Consider the following 12,833-nt stretch of genomic DNA (forward strand, 5'->3'; position numbering starts at 1 on the left):
TGGAATGTTTTCAGGCAGGAATTTGATATTGATGCTATTAGACAACTGTGAAATCAAGACCAATAGATCAGTTATATATCAAGACCCCATTCCGACAATTTATCAAAAGTCCTCATGATGTTTACAACAACAGGTTATCAATCTACGGATCAGATAATTGTTATTGTAATATTGAATTAAATCAGTCAGCATCAATAAATTTTCAACTTCAATCCAATCTTTTTTTTTTTGGTGTGGTGGGGAGGAGGGTTGTATGGTGTACCCCAAAATCTTCTCTTGGCTACGCCGTTGCTTGGAGTTATTTATTTCGCTTTTCATTTTCCGATATGTTTCAGATCGATCCGATGGTTATAAGTTAGAAATATTGCAGTCAGAAGGTTCGCACAAATGAACATTTTAGTACTGATAAGTTATCAAGTTCCTTCCAGACAACTTGGAAGTGTTCGGTGATTATTTCTAGCGGTTGTAGATAGTAAAATTAAATATAAAATTCGTTTTATCGAAATAATGTTTAAGCTAAGCTAAATTTCAATGGATTATTACTATATTGAACAATAAATAGGCGACAAAGAGTAATCAACAAACAACAAGCCATAACTTTTAAAGTATTCAAAATAGATATTTAAAGTCTTTAGCAAAGTTATTCGCAAAAGTAAGAGCTACAAATTTGCCGAAGGCATCATTTCGATATAATCACTTCCAAGAAAATTTGTGAAAATATCTCACTCATAGGGAGATTAATCAGCAAAAGCACAATACCAAAAGAAAGGGCATATTACCTCCATTAAATTCTCCGAAGATACTAATGACCTAAAATAAGCCGTTTTGGCGTTAATAATAGATTACATGTTTTTGGTCATATTTCTGGCAATGGGAAATGATAAAAATCTTTCGTCCGCATTTAATGTTAAATATCTCTTTTGATAATAGTCCGATTTCAACAATCTATAGCTTGTTCGAAAGGTATTCGTTGAAGCTATCTAAAAACATATAAATTGTTAATCTATATTGTCAATTTCGGCAGAAAATTCAAAAAAACTGCAAAAGACGCCATTTTTACGCATTTAAACATTCATATCTTGGAACTTAAACATCAGAATCAAAAACAAATTAATAGCGTTCATACTGTTTTTTAGTTCTTTCATTTAAAATTGGTTTGGATAAGATCGGTTCAGCAATTGCTGAGAAACACGAATGAGAATTTGTCCGTTACATACACACACACAGACACACACACAGACATTGTCCCAAATCGTCGAGCTGAGTCGATTGGTATATAAGACTCGGCCCTCCGGGCCTCGGAAAAAATCTTGAAAGTTTGAGCGAATTCTATACATTTCTTTTATAAGAAATGTAAAAAGATGGGTGGGTAACGTCTGTGACATAACCGGAGCGTCGTGATTTCAATTCGAGACGTTAATTTAAATCTAATAATATTCAACAGAATCACGTTTGAATGGGAAATTTTCAAATAATTCTCTATGATAATACTGGTGGTTCTGAAAAGAACCTTTGGTATCGGCGTTGGTGTTGATGGTGATGCGCTGGATCGTTGGATATATTTGGCATGATAGTTACGTGCCTGGCGAACTGTTTGTAGCCTCGAACAAAACGACAAGACTGGCTTCTTCGGGTACCATTACGGCTGAACTTTATAAGCTTAGCTCGACTTTGAAATCCTGCATAATCTCACGAAGCAGACACTGGTAGGGTCATTTTGTTTGCTACTAGCACGGAGCTGCACAAAAAAATCATTTAATGCAGTTAGTTCACAGAGGCTGCCAAAAAGTTCGAATAGAAGCATGCGACTTCAACGTTTCTCTTAAACACATGCAATTGAAGCAACACTGATCACTAGAGGGATGGTGAGGGAACACGCACATTCGTTTTGGTAATAGTGATAATAACAGTAGAAAGGAATGGAAAAGCAGTGCACGAAACGAGCGAGAGGATAATTGAAATTTTTGTTCCGTGTGCAAGCTACTTCTTTCCACACAACGTATTATGTTGCTTGTTGAAAATTTGTTACACACCTTAAAATGAAAGTTTCAGTTTAACTCTCACTAGAACACAATTGATTGGTCCTGAAAAGAACCGTTGCTTTTATTGTAATTTACACCCACTCCCAGCGGACACTGTGAGCCAGTTTGATTTCTTTTGCGAGAAAGTTACGTACTTGGCGCACTATTTTGTATCCTCAAACAAACCGACCAAGTAGGCATCACTGGCTTCATTACGGCTAAGTTTTGTAAGCGTAGCTCGAATTTGAAGTAATACACAACCTTACGAACCAGACGCTGGAATGTTGTTAGTTGCTCCATTGCCCTTTAGTTGGGGCGAAATACTGGCATGGCGACAGTTCCTGATCGGTAGTTAGTTGCGATGGGCCACCAGTAGCTGGGGCACTTTTGCGGACCGTCATCATTGCCAACTGCTTTCCTCCGGTGGACTGGCTGCTTGCTAGTGCTTGAACGAATACGAATGATGAGAAAAACCGACCGACCAATATTCATATAAGAACACACGAGAAAGCACTACTATCGCTCTCTCGCTCGTTTTCGTGCCATTCCTGTGTCTTTCCTTTCCGTTCGGCTACCAATACTAACATAACCAAAACGAATATTCTGTCTTTCCATCGCCTTCAATCTAGTGGCCAGTGCTAGCAAACTTTCATGTTCAGTTTTTCAATAACAACATTCCAACAATATTTTCAAAGAATGTTGCAGATTTGAAAAGAAGGAAGGAAAAGATTTTCACAAATTTAAATTCTTTTGTCTTATTTGTTAGCGCTGATACTGGCCATGGGATGGTGGGGGAACACCCACATTCGTTTTAGTTATTTCTTATATAGCTTTCTGAAAATTATTTGTTATACACCATAAAATGTAAATTTCAGTTTAACTCTTATTAGAACACAATTAATTGGTCCTGTAAAAAACCGTTTATTGTTTTATTGCAGGAGCATAATTCAGACGCACTCCCCGCGGACACTGTGAGCCAGTTTAATGTATTTGGCCTGAAAGTTATGCGCTTGGCGCACTATTTTGCATTCTCGAACAAACCGACCAAGTAGGCATCGTTGGCTTCTCGGGGCATCATTACGACTGAGCTTTGTAAGCGTAGCTCGACTTTGTAGTCCTGCACAATCTCACGACCCAGACGCTGGAACGATAGCCTACAGATTAGTTGCTCTGTTGCCCTTTAGTTGGGGCGAAATTCTTGCAGGGCGACAGTTCCTGATCGGGTTGCGATGAGTCACCAGTAGCTGGGGCACTTTTTCCGACCGTCGTCATCTCCAACTGCTTTCCTTCGGTGGACTGGCTGCTTGCTAGTGCTTGAACGAATACGAATGATGAGAAAAACCGACCGACAGATATTTATATAATCGCGCTAATATGCACTACTATCGCTTTCTTGCTCGTTCTCGTGCCGTGCATGAGCCTTTCCTTTCCGTCCGGCTTCTAATGGCCTAACCAAAGGAATATGCCGTCTTTCCCACACCAACTGCTTTCGTCAAGCAACCCAATGCGAATAATCATAAAACAAACATGTAGTGGACCTATATATAAACTTTTCATTATTTTATTGTTCGGTTGGTCCACCATAGTGACGGCTCTGTGCGGGATGGGCTGAAAATTTTCACTTTTCCGAGTCGTTTTCGAAAGATTTTTTAAAAAACATTTTTTTGTTATTAGTGCATGTTATACATACTTCAAATTTTAATACAGCATAGAGGAACATATTTTCAACAAATTGGCCTAAAAATCAAATCATTCTGTTAAGTATGATAAAAGTTATTAATGTTCAAAATCTGACGCGGCGCCGCAGCCGATATTTTGAAATAGGACCCCTATATTGAAAGCTTAAATGTATTCTACATTAATAATATGGGGGACTCAATCAAATCATTCTTGTCATATAAGCTTGAGCTTGAGCTTGAGCTTGTGCGACCACCACTGGCCGCTACTCCGTTATCGATCTGGACTAGCTGAAGTTGCACAGGGAATCAGTAGATAATTATGCTTGGGAGTAGCGAAACATCTTTCAATGTGCAACTACTGGTAATCCTAAATTGTTTATTGATCAATACCGGCGCCGGCCAGGCCCGAACGTAGATCGCGGGAGGAAAGTGAAGGAATGGTTAGTCCGATACTTGCTTTTGCTAGAGGCCGTATCGCGGGAGGAGGATATTTGTTAGTAAGTATAGAAGTTGGATACTACTGTTATGTGCATCCCTAGCTAAGCACCAACCGACCGACCGACCCAAGTTAAATATCCAAAATATGCTAAGAAAGCAATTGCAACCATAAGTTGACAATTGCCACACAATATGATTTTACTCTATTCCTATGACCCACTCGCGACAAGTTGTAAAGGTCTCATATTGCACAACCTACAACTCAACTGACCTACTGGCTAGAACATGTGCGCTCCAGCGGTCTCGCTGACCCAAAGCGTAGGGCTAGAATAAGACTGTAAACACAGAATGTAAATAGGTAAACAGTATAAAAACCCTTGCGCTGCGAGAAATAAACGATCAGTTGATCAGTAAACTTTTGGCAATTAAAACCTTTGACTATTCTGTCCATACTGGTGATTACTTTCGTAACTCACCATAGTATGGATACCGAATTATACCAACGGTATCACAGCCTTCTCCATCTACAAAGCTAACCTGCTACATGGCGACCGTGACAAGACAGCTCGCGTCGCGTCGTGTAAGTTTTAAAAAGAAAGTATAAAAGTGTAAATTTTACGTTTCGCGCTAGTGCTAAATACAGACTATCTACACTCAAGTTTAAGTAAGTGTTGTAACGACTAGACAAATGTGGGTGTAACCGTAAAAACGAACATAAGTGAAAAGCAGCGTTTGAGATTTTACCAAATTACGAAAACGCGTGAGACTATTGTATATGCAGAGAAAAACCAGCAGCCACGTGTGACGAAACTAATATAATGGGAAAAACTTATTCAAAGACCGTGGAAAACAAAGGTGATCCACAGGTCAATATTATCAACACATTAGAAGACCATACAGAGAAGCAGGATAATCATGAGGTAAAACTCTGGATACTAATCGCATTAGTATCAATACTACTATTATTTACGCTTCACCAAGAATACACCCGACGGTACGGAACGCTTTGTAATATCACGGAATCCTTACCGGCACCGCGGCTAGTTCTGGGAGACTTTAACTCGCACGGTACGGTATGGGGCTGTCTTCATGATGATAATAGATCAACATTAATCCAAGATCTTTGCGATAATTTCAACATGACCATCTTAAACACGGGAGAAATGACGCGGATTCCTACACCACCAGCACGCGCAAGCGCGTTGGATTTATCGCTTTGCTCGACATCGCTACAGTTAGATTGCATGTGGAAGGTGATCCCTGATCCCCACGGTAGCGATCATTTGCCTATCGTGATTTCAATTGCTAACGGTTCAAGACCATTGGAAACAATCAATGTCTCGTATGACCTCACACGGAACATTGATTGGAAGAGTTACGCGACCGCGATATCCGTTAAAATCGAATCCACTCAAGAACTTCCTCCGGAGGAAGAGTACAGGTTTTTGGCTGGCTTGATTCTCGACAGTGCGAATCAAGCTCAGACTAAACCAGTACCCAGCGCAAATACCCATGGACGGTCTCCCACCCTGTGGTGGGATAAAGAGTGCTCAGAGCTGTACGCGGAAAAGTCCACTGCATATAAGGCCTTCCGGGAAGACGGGTTACCCGCTAGCTATCAACAGAACGCGTCGTTAGAAAGGAGAATGAAGAGTCTAATGAAAGCCAAAAAACGCAGTTATTGGCGCCGGTTCGTCGACGGGTTAACGAGAGAAACAGCGATGAGCACTCTTTGGGGTACGGCTCGACGTATGCGTAACCGTAATAGTACCAACGAGAACGTGGAATATTCAAACCGTTGGATATTCGCTTTCGCCAAGAGAACTGTCCGGACTCTGTCCCGGTACAGAAAACGTGCCGCGCCGCGTCTCCTCACGATACCGCCAACGAAACACCTTTTTCGATTGTGGAGTTCTCTCTTGCTCTCTTATCATGTAACAATAATGCCCCAGGGTTTGACAGAATCAAATTTGACTTGCTGAAGAATCTGCCTGACACTGCAAAAAGGCGCTTGTTGAATTTATTTAACAAGTTTCTTGAGGGTAACATTGTCCCTCATGACTGGAGGCAAGTGAAGGTCATCGCCATCCAAAAACCAGGAAAACCAGCCTCCGACCACAACTCGTATCGGCCGATTGCAATGCTGTCCTGTATTCGGAAGTTGTTCGAGAAAATGATCTTGTTTCGCCTCGACAATTGGGTTGAAGCAAATGGCTTACTGTCAGATACACAATTTGGCTTCCGCAAAGGCAAAGGGACGAACGATTGCCTTGCGTTGCTTTCTACAGAAATCCAAATGGCCTATGCTAACAAAGAGCAGATCGCATCAGTCTTCTTGGATATTAAGGGGGCTTTTGACTCAGTTTCTATCAACATTCTGTCAGAGAAGCTGCACCAGCATGGTCTTTCACCAATTTTAAATAACTTTTTGCTAAACCTGTTGTCTGAAAACCACATGCACTTTTCGCATGGCGATTTAACAACATCGCGATTAAACTACATGGGTCTTCCCCAGGGCTTATGTCTAAGTCCCCTGCTCTACAATTTCTACGTGAATGACATTGATGATTGTCTTGCCAATTCATGCACGCTAAGGCAACTTGCAGACGACGGCGTGGTCTCTGTTACAGGGCCCAAAGCTGCCGACTTGCAAGAAACATTACAAAATACCTTGGACAATTTGTCTGCTTGGGCTCTTCAGCTGGGTATTGAGTTCTCCACGGAGAAAACTGAATTGGTTGTTTTTTTCTAGGAAGCGTGAGCCGGCGCAACTCCAGCTTCTACTAATGGGTGCAACGATCAACCAGGTTTTCACATTTAAATATCTCGGGGTCTGGTTCGACTCTAAAGGTCCCTGGGGATGTCACATTAGGTATCTGAAACAGAAATGCCAACAAAGGATCAATTTTCTCCGAACAATAACTGGAACATGGTGGGGTGCTCACCCAGGAGACCTGATCAGGTTGTACCAAACAACGATATTGTCGGTGATGGAGTACGGGTGTTTCTGTTTCCGCTCCGCTGTGAACATACACTTCATCAAACTGGAGAGAATCCAGTATCGTTGCTTGCGCATTGCCTTGGGTTGCATGCACTCGACCCATATGAACAGCCCCACAATGGTAAACACATAAAAATGCGCAACCAACAATTCTAAGGTTGACCTGAAAGAACTCGCCACTAGCGAATTTACAAACGCAGCGGCTTAAGCCGCGGTGCACATAGCACAACAAACGTGAGTCACTGTGTTGCTCGAAGAATTAATGATTGTTTATAGGTATCCGCGGTAAATAATCGATTTCCAATGACACCGGCTGCAGGTGTTTTTACGATTGTATAGAATTTGGCTGTACCAATATTAATTAACGTAATTATTTACATAGGCGTGGCTCTTTCGTGATTGTGAGCGCATCGATACAAATGCATAATTATGTTCGGGAAATAGCTTTAGTTACGAATAGCTTTAGTTAGAACAGGAGAACACGAGGTTCTAGCGAGAGCCGAAGGCTCACTAACACTAAACAAATTAGGAAGTACTCACGTTCGGGGAACCTTCGTAAAATAATAGAAGACAGCAAGAGTTACTTTAAGATAGAGGAGAATAGGAATACATTAACATAAAAATTACATACGAAGGCGAAAGATAGAAAGCCATGCGACACTAATACAAATATAATGTCAATCGCATGCTGAACAGGGATAGATGGTCAATAATTGTAATTTTGCTGAAGTAAGCAAGAAATTTACTATATAAACTTCAGAAGATTTAGAATCGAGGCTTTTTTTGCTTTTTCCCTTTTTCAATTAACACGATCGAGGCTGGGCCCCATGTACTATGCGTACCTCTGGCTGCCAACAACCGAGATCAAGTTTAAGTAGTAGATTAATTAGGCGCGAAAGAATCGCACAGTAGGGTAGTTTAGGAAGTGAGATCGTGTAAGAAAAAGTAGGGAAAATATATAGTAGTCTTGTTTTTCCCATCCATTGTGTTTCTATTTATTTATGGCGCATTGTGTTTTCGGTATTTACTCCGCATTGTGTTTTCGGTATTCGCGCCGCACATACGATGAGCCTCGAAGTGCTGGCGGGCGTTCTTCCGCTAAAAAATCGATTTTGGGAACTCTCATATCGATTGCTCATCCGATGCGGCATTCTGAACCCGTTGGTGCTTGAAAACTTCGAGAGGCTCGTCGAGCTTAATTCTCAAACCCGATTTATGGCCTTGTACTTCGACTACATGGCACAGAGCATTAATCATAATCAATCAATCTTCATATACTCCCAACCGTGTTCGTTACCTAGATACAGGAGTCCTTGTGTACGTTATCTGAAAAATCTTATCAGATTACCTTTGTTTGGGTCCCCTCTCATTGTTCTATCCCGGGCAATGAAAAGGCCGACTCATTAGCAAAGGTGGGCGCATTAAATGGTGACATATACGAAAGACCAATCTGCTTCAACGAATTTTTTAGTATTTGTCGTCAGAGGACGCTCAACAGTTGGCAAACCTCGTGGAGCAATGGGGAACTTGGACGATGGCTACATTCGATTATCCCAAAGGTATCAACGAAGCCTTGGTTCGGGGGGATGGATGTGGGTCGGGATTTTATTCGCGTAATGTCCCGACTTATGTCAAATCACTACACCATGGATGCGCATTTGCGGCGTATTGGGCTTGCGGAGAGTAGTCTGTGCGCTTGTGACGAGGGCTATCACGACATCGAACACGTTGTCTGGGTATGCGCCGGGTATTGTGACGCCTGGTCTCAGTTAAAGGAATCCCTTCGGGCCCGAGGTAGACCATCCAATGTACCAGTCCGAGATATGCTGGCAACTCGTGATTTCCCCTATATGTCCCTTATTTATACCTTCATAAAAACGATAAATATCCCAATTTAGCCCCTCTCTTTTATTTCCCGTTTTAGAAGTTTTCTCCTGCCTTGTGGGACCGATCAGCTCCAGACTGCAACTATGCAACCGCCGTCGCACTTACCACTACGGAAACTGAAGCGAGAGCGACTCGAGGTCCGATGACTTTTGAAGGATTCCCCGGGGGTCCGAAGAATACCATCCGCTAATCCGACCTACTAGACTGAGGCGCTAATTTGTTTTGCTGATCTTCCGTTTGCCCGAAAGTTGCAAGTTTTGCTCTTCTCTCCCGGTCACCATCTACGCTTTCTCTCCCCTTTCCTTGATACAACTGCTTCTACAGCCCCCCTCTGAATATCTTGACCAAGCATAATTCTCCGCTAAAAAAGTTTAAATTTGTATTCTGTATTCCTAGTTTTAAGATAGTTGTAATTTTACCTCTTTGTTAAAACTATTGTCCCACATCTTGTAAACAGAATTGTATCCCCAGTTTTAAAACACCTGTGAAATTTCTCATAAATATTTGTTCCCCATTTTGTGTACCAAACTATATTGTTAGTTTTAAGATAACTGTAAATATTTCCTAAAAAACTATTACTATTGAATTCCTTGTTTTAAAATTTTTCATAAACAAAATCTTTTGCCCCCCCTCTTGTATATAGAATCTTATTTCTAGTCTTAAGATAGCTGTAAAATTTTTCTCTTTTAAAAAACAATATTTCAACATTGTAACCTCCTAGTTTTAAAATATCCAAAATGTAAAAACAAAAGAATTTGGCACCGCCAAGCGAACGCATTTGTGTCTATCAAATAAACGAAATAAAAAAAATCGCTTTTAAAACAGCTGCGGACCACACATTTGAATAAAGAAGAAGAATCCAAACTTCCGCAGCTCATATCGAAATATGAAGACGTATTTTTCATTGAAGGTGAAAAACTTACATTCACTAGCGCTATTAAGCACAAAATTAATACGAAAGATGACCTACCAGTACATGCTAAATCGTACAGTTACCCTTTCTGTCATAGAGAAGAGGTACAACGCCAAATTACGAAAATGCTTGACCAAGGCATCATTCGGCATTCGAATAGTCCATGGACATCACCAGTCTGGATCGTCGAAAAAAAATTAGACGCTTCTGGAAAGAAAAAGTGGCGACTTGTAATAGACTACAGAAAACTTAATGAAAAAACGGTCGACGACCGTTACCCCATACCCAATATTACAGACATCCTCGACAAATTAGGTCGTTGTATGTATTTTACAACCTTAGACCTCGCCTCTGGTTTCCAGCAAGTCGAAGTCGAAAAAGTAGACATTCCAAAAACTGCATTTAGTGTAGAAAATGGACACTATGAGTTTTTGCCAATGCCTTTCGGGTTGAAAAATGCACATTCAACGTTCCAGCGCGTGATGGACAACGTGCTGAGGGAACACATCGGAGTCATATGTTTAGTGTACATGGATGACATCATTGTCTTTTCTACCAGTCTAACTGTGCATCTTGACAATTTGTCAAAAATTTTCGCGACGTTGAAAAAACACAATCTGAAGGTACAATTGGACAAGAGCGAATTCCTACAAAAGGAGGTTGCCTTCCTGGGCCATATTGTGACTTCGGAAGGTGTCAAACCCAATCCCGACAAAATTAAAATTATAAAAGAATGGCCATTGCCATCAAATGAAAAAGAACCTAGGTATTTTAGGATACTACCGCAAATTCATTAAAGACTTCGCTAAAATAGCCAAGCCACTGACTAATGCCCTAAGAAAAGGTGAAGGCATTTCTCACTCGAGAGACTTCGTTGAAGCATTCGAAAAATGTAAAAATATTCTATCAGGGAGCAATATTCTGCAATATCCTGACTTTTCCAAACAATTCATACTTACCACAGATGCCTCCAACTTCGCAATCGGCGCTGTGTTATCTCAAGGAATTATAGGAAGTGATAAGCCGATAACCTTCGCTTCCAGAACTTTGAATAGGTCAGAGGAAAAATATTCAGCTATAGAGAAAGAACTATTGGCTGTTGTATGGGCTTGCAAATATTTTCGCACTTACTTATATGGCCGGAAGTTTATTCTTTATACTGATCATAAACCTCTCACATATGGGCTTAATCTGAAAGACACTAACAATAGGCTTGTCCATTGGCGTCTTTCACTTAGCGAATTTGATCACGTCCTGGTAAACAAAACATAGTCGCAGACAGTTTATCAAGGATTCGGAACGAAATTAATATAAATGAGGAGGAAATCTCATCCGATAATGCCACGGTGCATTCTGCGGATACAGACGACTTCGAATTTATCCCGTGTACTGAGCTCCCGGTGAACACCTTTAGTAATCAAATAATTTTGAGAGTCGGGCCTGACGAGCCAGACAATTACGAACAAATATTCCCCAGAGTATATCGATGAACGATAACAAAATCTGTCTTCGGCGTACCAGTTATGATCCGTATATTCAAAGATTACATGGACCTTAGACGGATTAATTGTATCTACTGCCCGGAAAGTATTATGAACATCATCCAGATTACTTATAAAAACTACTTTAGCAAGGCTAAACCGTTTAAAATCGTCATTTCGCAAAAACTTCTGATAGATTTACAAACACCCGAAGAACAGAACCTCGTGATAGAACAAACGCACGAATGTGCACACAGAGGAATCTGGGAAAATAATCAGCAAATAATAAAGAGGTATTATTTTCCGAAGATGAAAATAAAAATCAGAGAGTTCATCAAACTTTGCGACATATGTAACAAAAATAAATACGACCGGCATCCCTACAAAATTATATTAGGATCAACACCAAATCCGAACAGACCGCTTGACATAGTTCACGTTGACATCTTTGTAGCAGAAAAGGAACACTTTCTGTCATTCTTAGACAAATTTTCCAGATACGGTACTTTAGTACACATCAAATCCCGAAACATTTATAAGATATAAGAAAAGGGTTAACTAAATTTTTCAAAATCTACGGGACACCACGCTTAATCGTATGCGACAACGAGCCAGCCCTTAAGTCTATAGAAGTTCGTGGTCTCTTGCATGACTTAAATATCGAAATATTCTTCACACCACCTAACCACAGTGAAAGCAACGGTACGGTTGAACGATTTCATTCAACCATAGCAGACATATTTCGCTGTAACAAACCAAATTACGAAGATCTAAACATTAAAGAAATATTTAACATTGCGTGTACACTGTATAACAACACAATTCACTTTGCAATAAAACTCAAACCTAGGGAAGTTTTCTACGGGTTGAAAGATCAACAAGAAAGACCCCTCAATATAGAATTAATAGTAAAGGCCCGCAACGAACTCTATGACGAGGTTATGCTCGCACACAATAGATCGAAACTAAGAAATTTGGAATATCATAATAAACACAAAGAACCAGAACCGGAAATAGAACCAAATGCCATAGCTTACAAAAAAATTCAAGGCATCAAAAAGAAAACAAAGCCAAAGTATTTACCAGTCCGAGCATCAGAAAACAAGGGTAGAATACTTGTAGATGACTCTGGCCGGGAAATACATAAAGATAATGTCAAAAGAATTTAACAGATTTTGTACTTTCAGAAAACGAGATGATCGACGCCTGCAGAATTCTCCTGATTTGCCTCCTACTCACTCTTCCCATCACACCCTATTCACAATCCATCCAGATACATGACATAACAAACAACGCAGGTGCGTTGCTTCTTCAAAGAGGGGAGGGAAGAATAATAGCGCGGTATGATAGACTTTTACACATAATCGATTTCACAAAATTTGACGTGTCTGTCGCAATAATTGAGAACGTAAT

The sequence above is a fragment of the Topomyia yanbarensis genome, chromosome 2, assembly GCF_030247195.1.
Source record: "Topomyia yanbarensis strain Yona2022 chromosome 2, ASM3024719v1, whole genome shotgun sequence".
Classification (NCBI taxonomy): Eukaryota; Metazoa; Arthropoda; class Insecta; order Diptera; family Culicidae; genus Topomyia; species Topomyia yanbarensis.